The sequence below is a fragment of the Eptesicus fuscus genome, chromosome 18 (genome assembly GCF_027574615.1).
Source record: "Eptesicus fuscus isolate TK198812 chromosome 18, DD_ASM_mEF_20220401, whole genome shotgun sequence".
NCBI lineage: Eukaryota > Metazoa > Chordata > Mammalia > Chiroptera > Vespertilionidae > Eptesicus > Eptesicus fuscus.
In genome coordinates, this window is record NC_072490.1 from 28510351 (window position 1) to 28522748 (window position 12398).

Here is a 12398-nt window from a genome sequence, read left to right on the forward strand (position 1 = left end):
CAAGCATTTGAGCATAGGCTGTGAGGAAGGGTCGGTATCTACTCTGTAGCCATGGTGTTTCTTGGCCAATGGGAAGAGGGCATTTTGGAACAGATGATTTGGGGGAATCCAAACAGTTGGACAGTAGCGTCAGAGATGTCTGTCAGCAGGGAACAGGCTCCAATGGGGTTGGCACTGTGTCACCAGGTAGACTCTGGGTACCCTTCTCTTCTCCCTTCCCATTGCTTCCAGATAGCTGTAAGTACCATCTTCATAATCAGTACTCGTAAACGTTTTTCCTGCTCTGCCTCCCCCTCCACATCCCAGGCAGTTCTAATCATCTATGTCCACTGACTAGTTCACACACGTTATCTTAGAACTTCCGCAGGTCTAAACATGGCCCTTGATTTACTCTCCAGTTTCCCTTCCCCACTCTCTCCATCTCAATAGTTGCACCACTCAACTAATGACTGAAACCTAGGACGCAGCCTTGGTTTTTTCTATATGCCTCACCATGCGTGCCCAATCCCTCAGCAACTCCGGTAGGTTCTTATAAAATCTGTTCCTTCTTTTCACCTCTCGGCCCCCACCCTATCCCAAAGTACCATTCTCTTTCACCTAGCCTGGCACCGTAGCTTCCAACTAGTCTCCTCTTATCTTCTTATGTCCGTTGTGGCATCCACAGTGACTGATCTTTCTATCTGTCTGTCTAGCTATGTTCTTTAAACGTGCAAAGTATTCATCATTATGAAAATGAAAACAATTCAGAGAAAGAAGAGGAAAAGGATAACTAAGAATCTACATTTCCCTGAAGCCGGGGTCAGTAACGAAAAGGCCAGGAAGTAAATATTTTAAGCTTTGCTGGCCGAGAGGCAAAATGAGGCTATTATGTAGAAAATTACTTAACCATTTAAAATGCAACCCTTTAAAAAGGTATAAACTCCATTCTTGGCTCATGGGCCACAGAGAGCCAGGTGACCAGCCAGGTTTGGCACTCGGGGCATAGTGTGTGAACCAACCCCTGTCCTGAAGCACCTATTTCAACAGTTCGATGCCTCTTTTCACAGTTTTCTCTTTGCTCAAAAATTTGAAAATTTTGATATTATAAAGGTGGAATCGGACTCTGCCTATTGTTCTGTGTCTTGTGTGCCTCTCGGGCATTCTTACTGCCAAGCTGCTGTTCTGAAAGTTGTAAACATTCACGCTCCACCAGGAGTGTTTGGTGCCGCTCCTCCAGCCTCTCCACCAGCACTGGAGGTGATCAGTCTTTAAAAATGTGCCAATCCAAAGATGAAAAATGATACCTCGTTTTGTTTTCATTTGCATTTTAATTTGACTTAGAGATATTCACACAGCTACGGGGACTTCTGTTTCCTCTTCTGTTAATTATCTATACCTATCTCTACCTATTCTTCTATCGGGTTATTTGCTGGTTTTATTAGAAATTTATAAGAAGTCCTTTTCTAGTAGGGATGGTAACCCTTTGTCTGCATATATCATACAATCAGCCCCTCCCCCCTCCCCCAATACGTTGTTTGTTTGATACTGTTTATGAAACCCTTTGGCTTCCCAAACTGGTCAATACTCATGTAGTCAAAAATACCTATTTTTCCCCTCTATGTTTTTCTTGGATTTCCTGCTTTGTTTTAAAAGTTCTCTTCGCTCCAAGGTTATAAAATGCCTTTTTAAAGTTTCCTGTACTATTTTATTGGGGTGTTTTTGTTCTATATTTAAATATTTACTATTCCTGGAACTTATTTATTTTTCCTGAGATTGTATTTTGAAAAATTTCAAGTATGCAGAACACTTGATAGAATTTTACAGAGGACAGCCATGTACCCACCAGCCAGATTCATAATTACCAGTTGAGATAAGAACCACTGTGTTGTGTGAGAGTGTGAATAAAACTATAAATAACAAAATAGTCTCTCTGTATCTAGTGGCATTAAGGAAAGCTTCCAGAGGCAAAGGTGGTGCTCCCGCAGAGATTTGAAAAACAAGTTACCTAAGTGAATGGGGCCAGTTAGATCACTCAGAGACATAAGCAGCATATACAAAGGACCCGTGGCAAGAAGGAAGATGGACTTTTAGAAGAGCTGAGAGAAAACTTTGTTACTTGGCATTTGGAGAAAGAGGGGGAAAGTGACCAAGGAACTCAGCAGCAGTTATATCATGTAGGGCCTCCTGGATCCTTGTGATGAAATTTACAGCCTTAGAGCAATGGGAAGCCATTCAAAGGCTGTGTGAGTGTGTGTGTGTGTGTGCGCGCACGCACGCATGCATATACACACACAACCCAAAGGTGATGGATTTTCATTTTGGAAAAATAACTTGGCCTTTCTCTTGCCTTTCCCTTCCAAGCTCTTCTTCTCCCTTCTTTAAAAACAAAACAAAAATACTTTATTGGCTTTCTTCCTTTTCTCTTTCACCAAAAAGAGATTTAGCAGGTCCAATCAAAGTAGAAATCTGAGCAAGGGAGGCAAGTATTAGCAGGGATTGAGAACTGTGTGTGAGGGTGCCGGCAGTTTAGCAAAATTGGAAAATTAGCTCTATGCAGGGTCATTGATAAACATTTTGGAGATAATGTACAAATATGGAAAGCATGAAAGCTGGAATGAATTGTGTGGTGCTAAACTGGAATTGGAAGTATTGGTAAGAACTTGTGATTTTCAGCATATAAAATAAAAGAGAAATAAATGTAGGATGTGACTGCCTCAAAGCAATGACACCTGGGTAGCGAAGAGTACACCTGCACTCGGGTCTTGGATTCTGTACACTATTTTACACTAAAAGCAACCAAGACTCATTAGAGAAATGGCCCCTTCTAGGGACTGGCAGAGAAAGTACAAGATAACCTGGCGCATCTTTTTGTTCCAGAGAGTAAGAAAGTACTCAAATAATGATGGGGACTTACCAAAAGAACAATACCCAGCTTGAAGGGCCTCTCAATGTCCAAATATGGGATAATTTGAGTCTCAAAATAGATAATGATACTAGCAATTTATAACCCATTGAGTACGATAGGAGCTGTGGAGTCCATACTGATATGAATATACATGAATAAATAAATGAAAAGAAGAGGAAGCTTTTCCCAATACTGAAAAGAATGATATTATTAGAAAATCACTAGTTGGTGACCATCAGATTCAAAAATACCAATGCAGCCGAAACCGGTTTGGCTCAGTGTATAGAGCGTCGGCCTGCGGACTGAAAGGTCCCAGGTTCGATTCCGGTCAAGGGCATGTACATTGGTTTCGGGCACATCCCCGGTAGCGGGTGTGCAAGAGGCAGCTGATCGATGTTTCTAGCTCTCTATCCCTCTCTCTTTCTCTCTGTAAAAAATCAATAAAATATGTTTAAAAAAATACCAATGCATACTAAAACTTAGGGTAAAAGTTGAGAGGCAAATAGGATTTTACATAGCCTCAAAGTATTTTCCCAAAAAGTATGTATTACAAAGGGAGAAAGTAACTTTACAGAGAAGTTTGGCAACACCATCTGAGTCAACTTATTGAAGTTCACCCCAGCAAAAACAAGACAGCAGACATTGAGTGGCACTTGATAGGATGCAATGAAAAGAAAATATAACATAACATACTCTGTTCAAAATGTTATAACCTAGGTCTCATCATGAAGAAATATCAGGTTAACTAAAATTGAGGTATATTCTATTAAACACCTGGCCTATGGCCTTTAAAAATTCCAAGGTTATGAAGGTCAAGGAGACTGAGCATCTATTGCATATTGAAGGGTATTAGGGAGGTATGATAACGCATAACCAACCAGGTATTAAAAGCGTTTCTGGGATAACTGTTGAGAGTTGGAATGGGGTATCTGGGTGAAGAGTGTAGACATTCTTTGTCGCATTCTTGCAACTTTTCTAGAGATTTAAAATTGTATATATATATTATAATTGTCACTATATATATATATATATATATATATATATATATATATATATATATATATATATATATATACACACACACACATATATTTCTTAAATGTAAACATTTATCCTGGCTGCATTGTGGATGATGGGTGGGAAAGGCAACAGTAGAAGCAATAAGAGGTCAGGCATTGGGGGAAAAATGAAGCTCAGAGGGATCGGGGAGTAACATGAAAATGAGTTGATAGTAAATGATGCTTAGAGGTGAAGGCGACAGAGGTCCAAGGATCATATCCTGTTTCTGACCTGTGCCTCTACATGGATAAGGGTGCCTTAGATCTGGAAACTGCTTGGAGGAATAGAAGGGTTGGGAGTAGATTGTAGCTTTAGTTTTGAACAGTGTTTCTCAAATTTCGGTGAGTCTCAGACTTGCCTGGAAAGCTAATAAGGAGCACATAGACTCATTGAAGTAGAGTAGGGTCTGGGCCCTTGCATTGTTACTACAATTTCCCAGGCAATTTTGATACCTACAAATTTTTGAAAGACACTTGTTTAGAGCATTTTGATTTTTTTTTAAATCCTCACCATTGATCTTTAGAGATGTTAGAGAGAGAGTGGAAGAGAGGGAGTAGAGGGAGGGAGGGAGGGGGAGAGAGAGAGAGAAAGAGAGAGAGACAGACAGACAGACAGACAGACATTGACTGGTTACCTCCAGCACCCACCCTGACCAGGGCCTGGGATCGAACCTGGCAATCGAGCTGTGTCCTTGACCAGAAATGGAACCCGAGACCCTTTGGTCTGCAAGGTGATGCTCTATCCACTGAGCAAAACAGCTAATGTGAGAGCATTTTAATTTTTATGTGCTGGTAGGATTCCCACCTCTCTTGTTTTCAGGGATTCTTCCCCAACTCTTCAGCAGCCCTGATTATCCTGTACTTCTTCCCTTGGTCCCTCCAGCCAGAAAGAATATGGGTTGTTGTTTTTTTTAATTAGAGTTTTAGTCATGGGGCAGACTTAGTGAAATGATTCCTTTGGGAAAAACTGCAAAAGGTAAAATTCATCCCTTGCTGTTCAGTTTCTGGAATCCTCGGGTAGTTTATTCTTTTTTTGTTTTGTTTTGTTTTTGTTTTGTTTTTATTTTATTTTTATTTTATTTTATTTTTGTTTTTAATAAATCTTTATTGTTCAGATTATTACAGGTGTTCCTCCTTTTTCCGCTCGGGTAGTTTATTCTTTATTTTCTTTCCTCTTCTTTTCTTTTTCCTCTTCTTTTGTATTTTGTTATTTGCTGGAGAATTTGCTTGTTAGAAGCACACTCCTACAGCCCAAAGTGGAACCTTTAGATTATTATCCTCAATCAACAGTCATAAAACAGTCCTTAAGTCTCCTCCACAGCATGCGGTATTTTTTATCATCATCTATTACATCTTGGGTTTTTTTAAATATATTTTTTATTGGTTTCAGAGAAGAAGGGAGAGTGAGAGGGAGAGAGATAGAAACATCAGTGATGAGAGAGAATCATTGATTTGCTGCCTTTTGCACACCCACATTGGGGCTCAATCCCACAACCTAGGCATATGCCCTGACCTGGAATCGAACCGTGACCTGCTGGTTCATAGGTTGATGCTCAACCACTGAGCCACACTGACCGGGCATATCTTATTTTACTTAATAAGTGAAGACATCATTCACACCTATTTAAGTTTCCTAGTAGTCTTTCCTAGTAGGCCTCGGACTTCATCTCTCATTCTGTTTTCATTCTCTGCCATCCTTTTGCCCACATCTCTTTTCTCTGTTTTAAATTGCGATTTCTAGCTCCAGGAGCATTTCCTTCCCACCAGGCTCCTGGAACAATGAACAGAAAAAATTCCTTCCTTTGTGCTTTCTTGTGATTGGAATAAACCCACTAGGCGAGGGAGGCGGTCTGAACTGCTCCTAATATTCCCATTCTTTTAAGAGGACAGATAAGTGAGCTGGGCTGGGCTCTAACATCTGTACAGTTTACACAACCTTCCTTTTGGCAGGTATATTTCTGCATACTGTTATGGGTGTTCAAGTTAGCCTTCCCGTGTGTCTTAGTTTACTCAGACAGCTACAACAAAACACCACAGACTGGGCGGCTTAAACAACAAACACTTACTTCTCACAATTATGGAGACTGGAAAGTCCAAGATCAAGGTGCTGGCAGATTTAGTTTCTGGTGAGAACCTTCTGACTGGCTTGCAGATGGCCGCTTTCTCCCTGCGTCCTCACGTGGCAGAGAGAGGAAGAGAGCTCAGGTCTGTCTTCCTCTTCCTAAAAGGACACAACTCCATGATGGGGATTTCACCCTCATGACCTCATCTAAACCTAATTATGTACAAAAGGTCCCATCTCCAAATACCATTACAGCGGGGGTTATGGACTCAGCATAGACATTTTGGGAAGACAGGAGCGTTCAGTCCGTGACACCATGCTGGAACCACCACAGACCAGTTCTCCACGTTGGACTCCATGGGTCACAGCTGCTTTTCGCTGGTCCTGTCTCCTGTTATCAAAAGGAAAAAACAGGCACGTACATGCCAGGAAAGGCACCACATCTTTGATTAACCTCTACAATTGAGGCTCACATACACATTCACAAACTTGGAATTCACCCTTTACCCAGTCCCATTGGTGGACAGAGCCCCAACTGGATCCCATAAATCTCCGATGGCAGCTTTCTGCGGGTTAAGTCCAAGCTCCGCTCCAGCATGGTTTGCCTTCTCTCCTGAGCAGTAGGAAGAGGCCCCATCCAGTCCCTCTGTGAGAGAAAGCTTCCCTCCTTAGTATTCCGCCAGGTTCCTTCCACTACAGTAGTGCCAACTTCGCTCCTTCAGAACCACAGGCTGTCTGAGAAGTCTCTAGCCTCGCTCCATGCCTTCCCCCAGCCCTGCCCCTGCAGGCCTCCCTGTTTCATCAGGAACTTCACTCCATCTTCAAGGCGCCTCTGATCTCCCTCAGCCCCAGCCCCTCTGCTCCTCTCCCTGCTCCTTCCTCTCCTTACCTGCACCCGGCTCCTCCCCTCCTGTGTTTCTTCAGCTTCTGAAGCTCACTTCCTTCCAGCCCCCAGTTCCTCCTGCTTTTCGCTTTCTGTCTCATGATGTCTGCTGACATTGTCTGCCCTGCTCTGCCCCCCCCCAAAAAAAACCTCAAACAGTGCTGTTTCTTGGGCATCTGCCCCTCCTTGTGGGAGGCAAAAACCATCTCAGGCGATTTGCCGGCTGTGCCCTTGTCCTTCCTTGATCGTGGTCCCTTCCCCAGGTCTTCCTCACATACTGCGCTTCCTGTTGCAGCCCCTCATTGAATGCCTGGACCCGCTCAGGGACAGCTCAGCTGTTCCACTTCCTCTAGAACCTGCCCCATCTGAGACAGACTCATTTCCTGCAATGCTCCCTGGGGCTCTGAGCACAGAGCGTCCATCCTCCCTGTGGGACAAGGGACAGCCTCTCCCCAAGGGCGATCTCTGTGAGCACCTGGCCCCATGGTTCACCCAGAACCTGTTGGGGGAACTCAGGCCTGTCCCACATGTGCTCCACAGAGGCCCTGTCCCCCTGTGATGGATTTTGGTCATCCCAGGTCACCATGGAGGCAGGACCCTTGTTCCATCCTCCCCCATTATTCCCATGAATTGTCTCAGCTGTAGCCTCCATCCTCACTGTGTTCCCAGGAGAGAGCATCCAGTGTAGCCAAGATCATTCATGCTGACGTCTCTCAGGCCCTTTCTTTCACAAAAAAGAATTTTGACCTTTTATTCCATGATATTATGCCACCCATTTGAGCCCTGTCTTCAGCTGGGTGGGCTGGGAAGAAGGCAAAAAGACCTCTCTCTAGAACCTTTCACACTCTGGTGTGGCAAGGTGGTTCTTTGAACAGGGCAGGAAGAATGCAGGACTTGGATTCAAACTATGCTCTATGAACTTGGCCTCCAGTCTCCTCACCCATAAAATGGGCTTATGAGAATTTATCAACCCCATGTGATAAAGTGGAAACAGCCCCAGTCTAAGTCCCGCCCTGGCTACGTGATCGCTGTGGATGCTGCCACGTGTGCTTTCCAGGTTCTCAGAATCCATACCCCACGGCAAGACACACTCAGGTGTGCATTTTCAAGGCTAACTGATAAAAGAGATCCTGTAACGTTGCCTATTCCTGGTCAGCCCAAAACAGAAAGCACTAAAGCAGAGAGCCTCCCGAAGCCCAGGACAAGCTGACATTCACAAAGGGAAGTGGAGGACCCTCATGACAGGATCATCCTGGAAGAATTTTGTAGGAAACTTCTCAGGAGAAAGCCGGGGGAAAGGCAACTCAGATGGCTGGGTCCATTGAAACCGTGGTTCTCACACTTCAGTATGCACAGTACCCCCTAAAGGGCTGTGAAAGTGCTGATTTCTGGGCCCCACCCCCAAGTTTCTGACCTATAGATCTGAGGTGGGGCCCAGGAATGTGCATTTTACACACATACCCAGATAATGCAGAAAGGTCTAGTCCTGGACCACGTTCAAGAACCACTGCATTGAAACTACAGGTGGGGGCATATATTTATTTCACGAACTCGCATTGCAAGAAAATATCAATTACCTCATTTTTCAAACTGCAGTGTACATGCATAGATACACAAAGCACAGTCAGGGACACGCACGCACGCACACACACACACAGGCTACCCAGACATAGACACACGCAGACACAAACCTTGAGTCAGTAACGGCTGGGCTTCTTCCTTTCATTACCACTGAGAAGTGAATGCAACTGCTGTGGAACTGTCTTAGTTTTTTTTTTGTGTGTTGTTGTTGTTGTTGTTGTTGTTGTTTTCTTATAATGTACTTAATACTTAAAAGGTGCAAAGAAAGCAGGAAATTTTCTCAAAGACAATCCTTCCTGCAAGCTTCAGGACAAGCCCCCTCAGTCTGCACCTGCAGGTCCACAGAAGTTGCTGCTGCCCTGGCCCATATGGCTCAGTTGGTTGGGCGTCATCCCGTGGATGGAAAGGTTGCTAGTTTGATTCCCACTCAGAAGGCATGCAGGAGGCAGCCAATCGATGTTCTGCTCTCACATCAATGTTTCTCTCCCCTCTTTCTTCTCCTCTTCCATCTTCTTCTCCTCCTCTCTGTCTAAAAATATTAATAAAATATTTTTTAAGTAGGTTGATCCCTCTACCTGAGAGGTTTCAGCTCAGGCTAGGACCTTCAGCCGTCAGAATGAGCAAAGTTTGCTGGCTTTTCGTCCAGCGACCCCAGGTCCAGCTTTATGTCTCCCCACATTCCCTGGTGGTTTTTACATATAAATCATACTCCCCCTCCCTTTCTCATCCCTGGCTTCCTTCATGAGGCCATTTTCAAATTATGATTTATTTCAGTCATTGAACTTGGGTAACAGGCTATCTCTTGGGTGGATGGGAAAGTGGAAAAGAATGAAGACAAGGAAAAGAGAGGGGCACTTTCATTGCAGCCAGCATAACCGAGTCCTGGTCCCCTGGAAATTCTTCTGTAGCATTAATTAAGATGAGAGAGGAATAATTCAAATCTACCACATGCTCTGCCATTCAAATAATTCTTCGGTTAGTTCTGCCTCCTCCTTCCTCAACTGTCTCTCCCCGGGTCACTTTGTCACCAGATGCTCAATTAGGGATATCAGGCCCTGACTGAAATGCCCTTTTGAAAAAGACTCAGCATAATTATTATTAGTAAGGCCTGTGTATTATTAGCAAGAGAGAGATCAGGATGGGATTTCAGAGTCTGAGCCAGCTCGTGCCCTGAGGATTGGAGCAAAGTGTGACTCAGGTTTCTCAGAGAGGCCTTCTCTCTGCTCTGAGTCTGATGTGCGGGGTCAGATGGGCAAACCCTTCTCCCCATGTGCCTGTCATCAGGTAGGAGGGGCTGACGACCTGGGGGAAGGTCCATGCCATGCCTCTTCTAGCTGTCTCCAAGCCAACACATATTTATTGAGCACCTAGTATGTGCAAAGCACAACAGTTAACAATACAGATGGTTAAGTTGTATGAGTTCCCTGTACATTTTGGAGATTAAACCCTTATCGGTGATAACATTGGCAAATATGTTCTCCTATGCGGTGGGCTTTCTTGTTTTGTTGATGGTTTCTTTTGCTGTACAGAAGCTTTTTATTTTGATGTAGTCCCATTTGTTTATTTTCTCTTTAGTTTCCATTGCCCTAGGTCCTAGGAGCTATATCAGTGAAGATATTGCTTCAGCATATGTCTGAGATTTTGCTGCCTGTGGATTCCTCTAATATTTTTGTGGTTTCCCATCTTACGTTTAAGTCCTTTAACCATTTTGAGTTTATTTTTGTGTATGGTGTAAGTTGGTGGTCTAGTTTCATTTTTTTGCACGTATCTGTCCAATTTTCCCAACACCGTTTATTGAAGAGACTGTCTTGACTCCATTGTATGGTCTTGCCTCCTTTGTCAAATATTAATTGAGCATAGTGGTTTGGGTCGATTTCTGGGTTTTCTACTCTATTCCATTGGTCTATATGTCTGTTCTTGTGCCAGTACCAGGCAGTTTTGAGAGCAGTGGCTTTGCAATACAGCTTGATATCTGGTATTGAGATCCCTCCTACTTCTTCTTTCTTAGGATTGCTGTGGCTATTCGGGGTCTTTTTTTTTTTTTATTCCAGATGAATTTTTGGAGAGTTATTCTAGGTCTGTGAAATATGCTGTTGGTATTTTAATGGGCAGTGCATTGAATCTGTAGATTGCTTTGGGTAGTATGGACATTTTAATGATGTTGATTCTACCAATCCATGAACACAGTATGTTCTTCCATCTGTTTATGTCTTCCTCTATCTCCTTTTTCAGTGTCCTTTAGTTTTCCGAGTACAGATCTTTTACCTCCTTTGTTAAGTTTATTCCTAGGTATCTTAATTTTTTTGGTGTGATGGCAAATGGGATTGTTTTTTAATCTCTCTTTCTTTAAGTTCACTATTGGTGTATAAAAATGCCATAGATTTCTTGGCATTAATTTTATATCCTGCTACATTGCCAAATTCATTGATTAAGTCTAATAATTTTTTGATGGAGTCTTTAGTGTTTTCTATGTACAGTATCATGTCATAAGTGAATAATGACAGTTTTACATCTTCTTTTACAATTTGGATACTTTTTATTTCTTCTTCTTGTCTAATTGCTATGGCTAGCACTTCCAGTACTATTCTCGAACAGGAGTGGTGAAAGTGGGCATCCCTGTTTCATTCCTGTTCTTAGGTGAAATGGTTTTAGTTTTTGCCCATTGAGTATGTTGTTGGTTGTAGGTTTGTCATATAAGGCTTTTTATTATGTTGAGGTATGACCTCTCTATTCCCATTTTGCTGAGGGTTTTTATCAAGAAAGGGTGTTGGATTTTGTCAAATGCTTTTTCTGTATCAATTGATATGACTGTGATTTTTATCTCTCAATTTGTTTATATGATGTATCACGTTTATTGATTTGTGGATATTGTGCCATTCTTGCATTCCCGGGTTAAATCCTACTTGGTCATGGTGTTTGATCTTTCTGATGTACTGCTGGATCCGATTTACTAGAATTTTGTTGAGGAGTTTGGCTTCTATGTTCATGAGGGATACTGGCCTGTAATTCTCTTTTATTGTGTTGTCTTTATCTGGTTTTGGTATTTAAAAAAAGTTAAAACAAAAAATACTTTATAATCCCTGTTGGTTGAGTTCATTGGGGTGTCCTCTTTGCTGGAGCATTGCCTTCAAAGAGTATGACCACAAGAAGTTAAATAAAAGGACTGATCAGGTTTTGAAAACCCTGACCAGCCTTGAGGTTCTGGGAGTCTTTGCAAATCTCCCTCTAGTTCTGTGGGACTCCTGTGCTTTGTTAGAGAAGTTGATACAGGGGGTGGAGATGTTTGCCCATGTACCCAGCCTCATAGGGCCTCCGGGAGGGCTTGGCCTGGGAGCCCTTCATGCAACAGGGAGCCTCCTCACAAAAAGAGGTCATGGCCCAGAGAATCTCTAGAAGGCAAAGTGTTTATCTCAGAAAGGGGAACCAGGCCCTTCAATCCAGCCCTCCCAGAGCACACAGAAGCAAGTGCAATTTTCTAAAGACTCCAGAAGCTCTAAACCAGCTCCATCAAGGCCGAGCGCTTCCTCTGGGAGAGCTGGATTCAAAGATCTGAGGGCAGCGAAGAAACTCTCATCCAGTACAGTTTACCGACCCAGAGGGAAGAGAAAGAGGGAGTCAGACAGTGTAAGAGAGAGAGAGAGAGAGAGCCCAGGGAGGGAGGAAGGGAAAGACCAGGAGGATAACTGATCAAAGGCCACACTGCTAGGGGCTCACTCTGCGGATACTCTAGCTGCAGGGGGAATATGCGGGGAGGATTTTGGAGGTGAGGATTTCATTTTAATCTTCCCACAGAAGCATTCAACTAAACCATTTCCTTGTGAGAAAGTGAGAGAACAAAAAACAGGAAAAGAAGAATCTCAGTGAAAAGATCCATGTAGACATCCGCTAATATTGCTCACTTAGAGAATACATGCCATCTGGGTGTTTGAA

At 43.2% G+C, this 12398-nt stretch overlaps 1 protein-coding gene across 1 annotated transcript in view; it reads left to right on the plus strand.

Moving 5' to 3' along the window:
- EPHB1 (EPH receptor B1) overlaps positions 1-12398 on the plus strand; it is a 290788-nt gene that overhangs the window by 245150 nt on the left and 33240 nt on the right. The gene's annotated exons all lie outside the window — the stretch shown is intronic.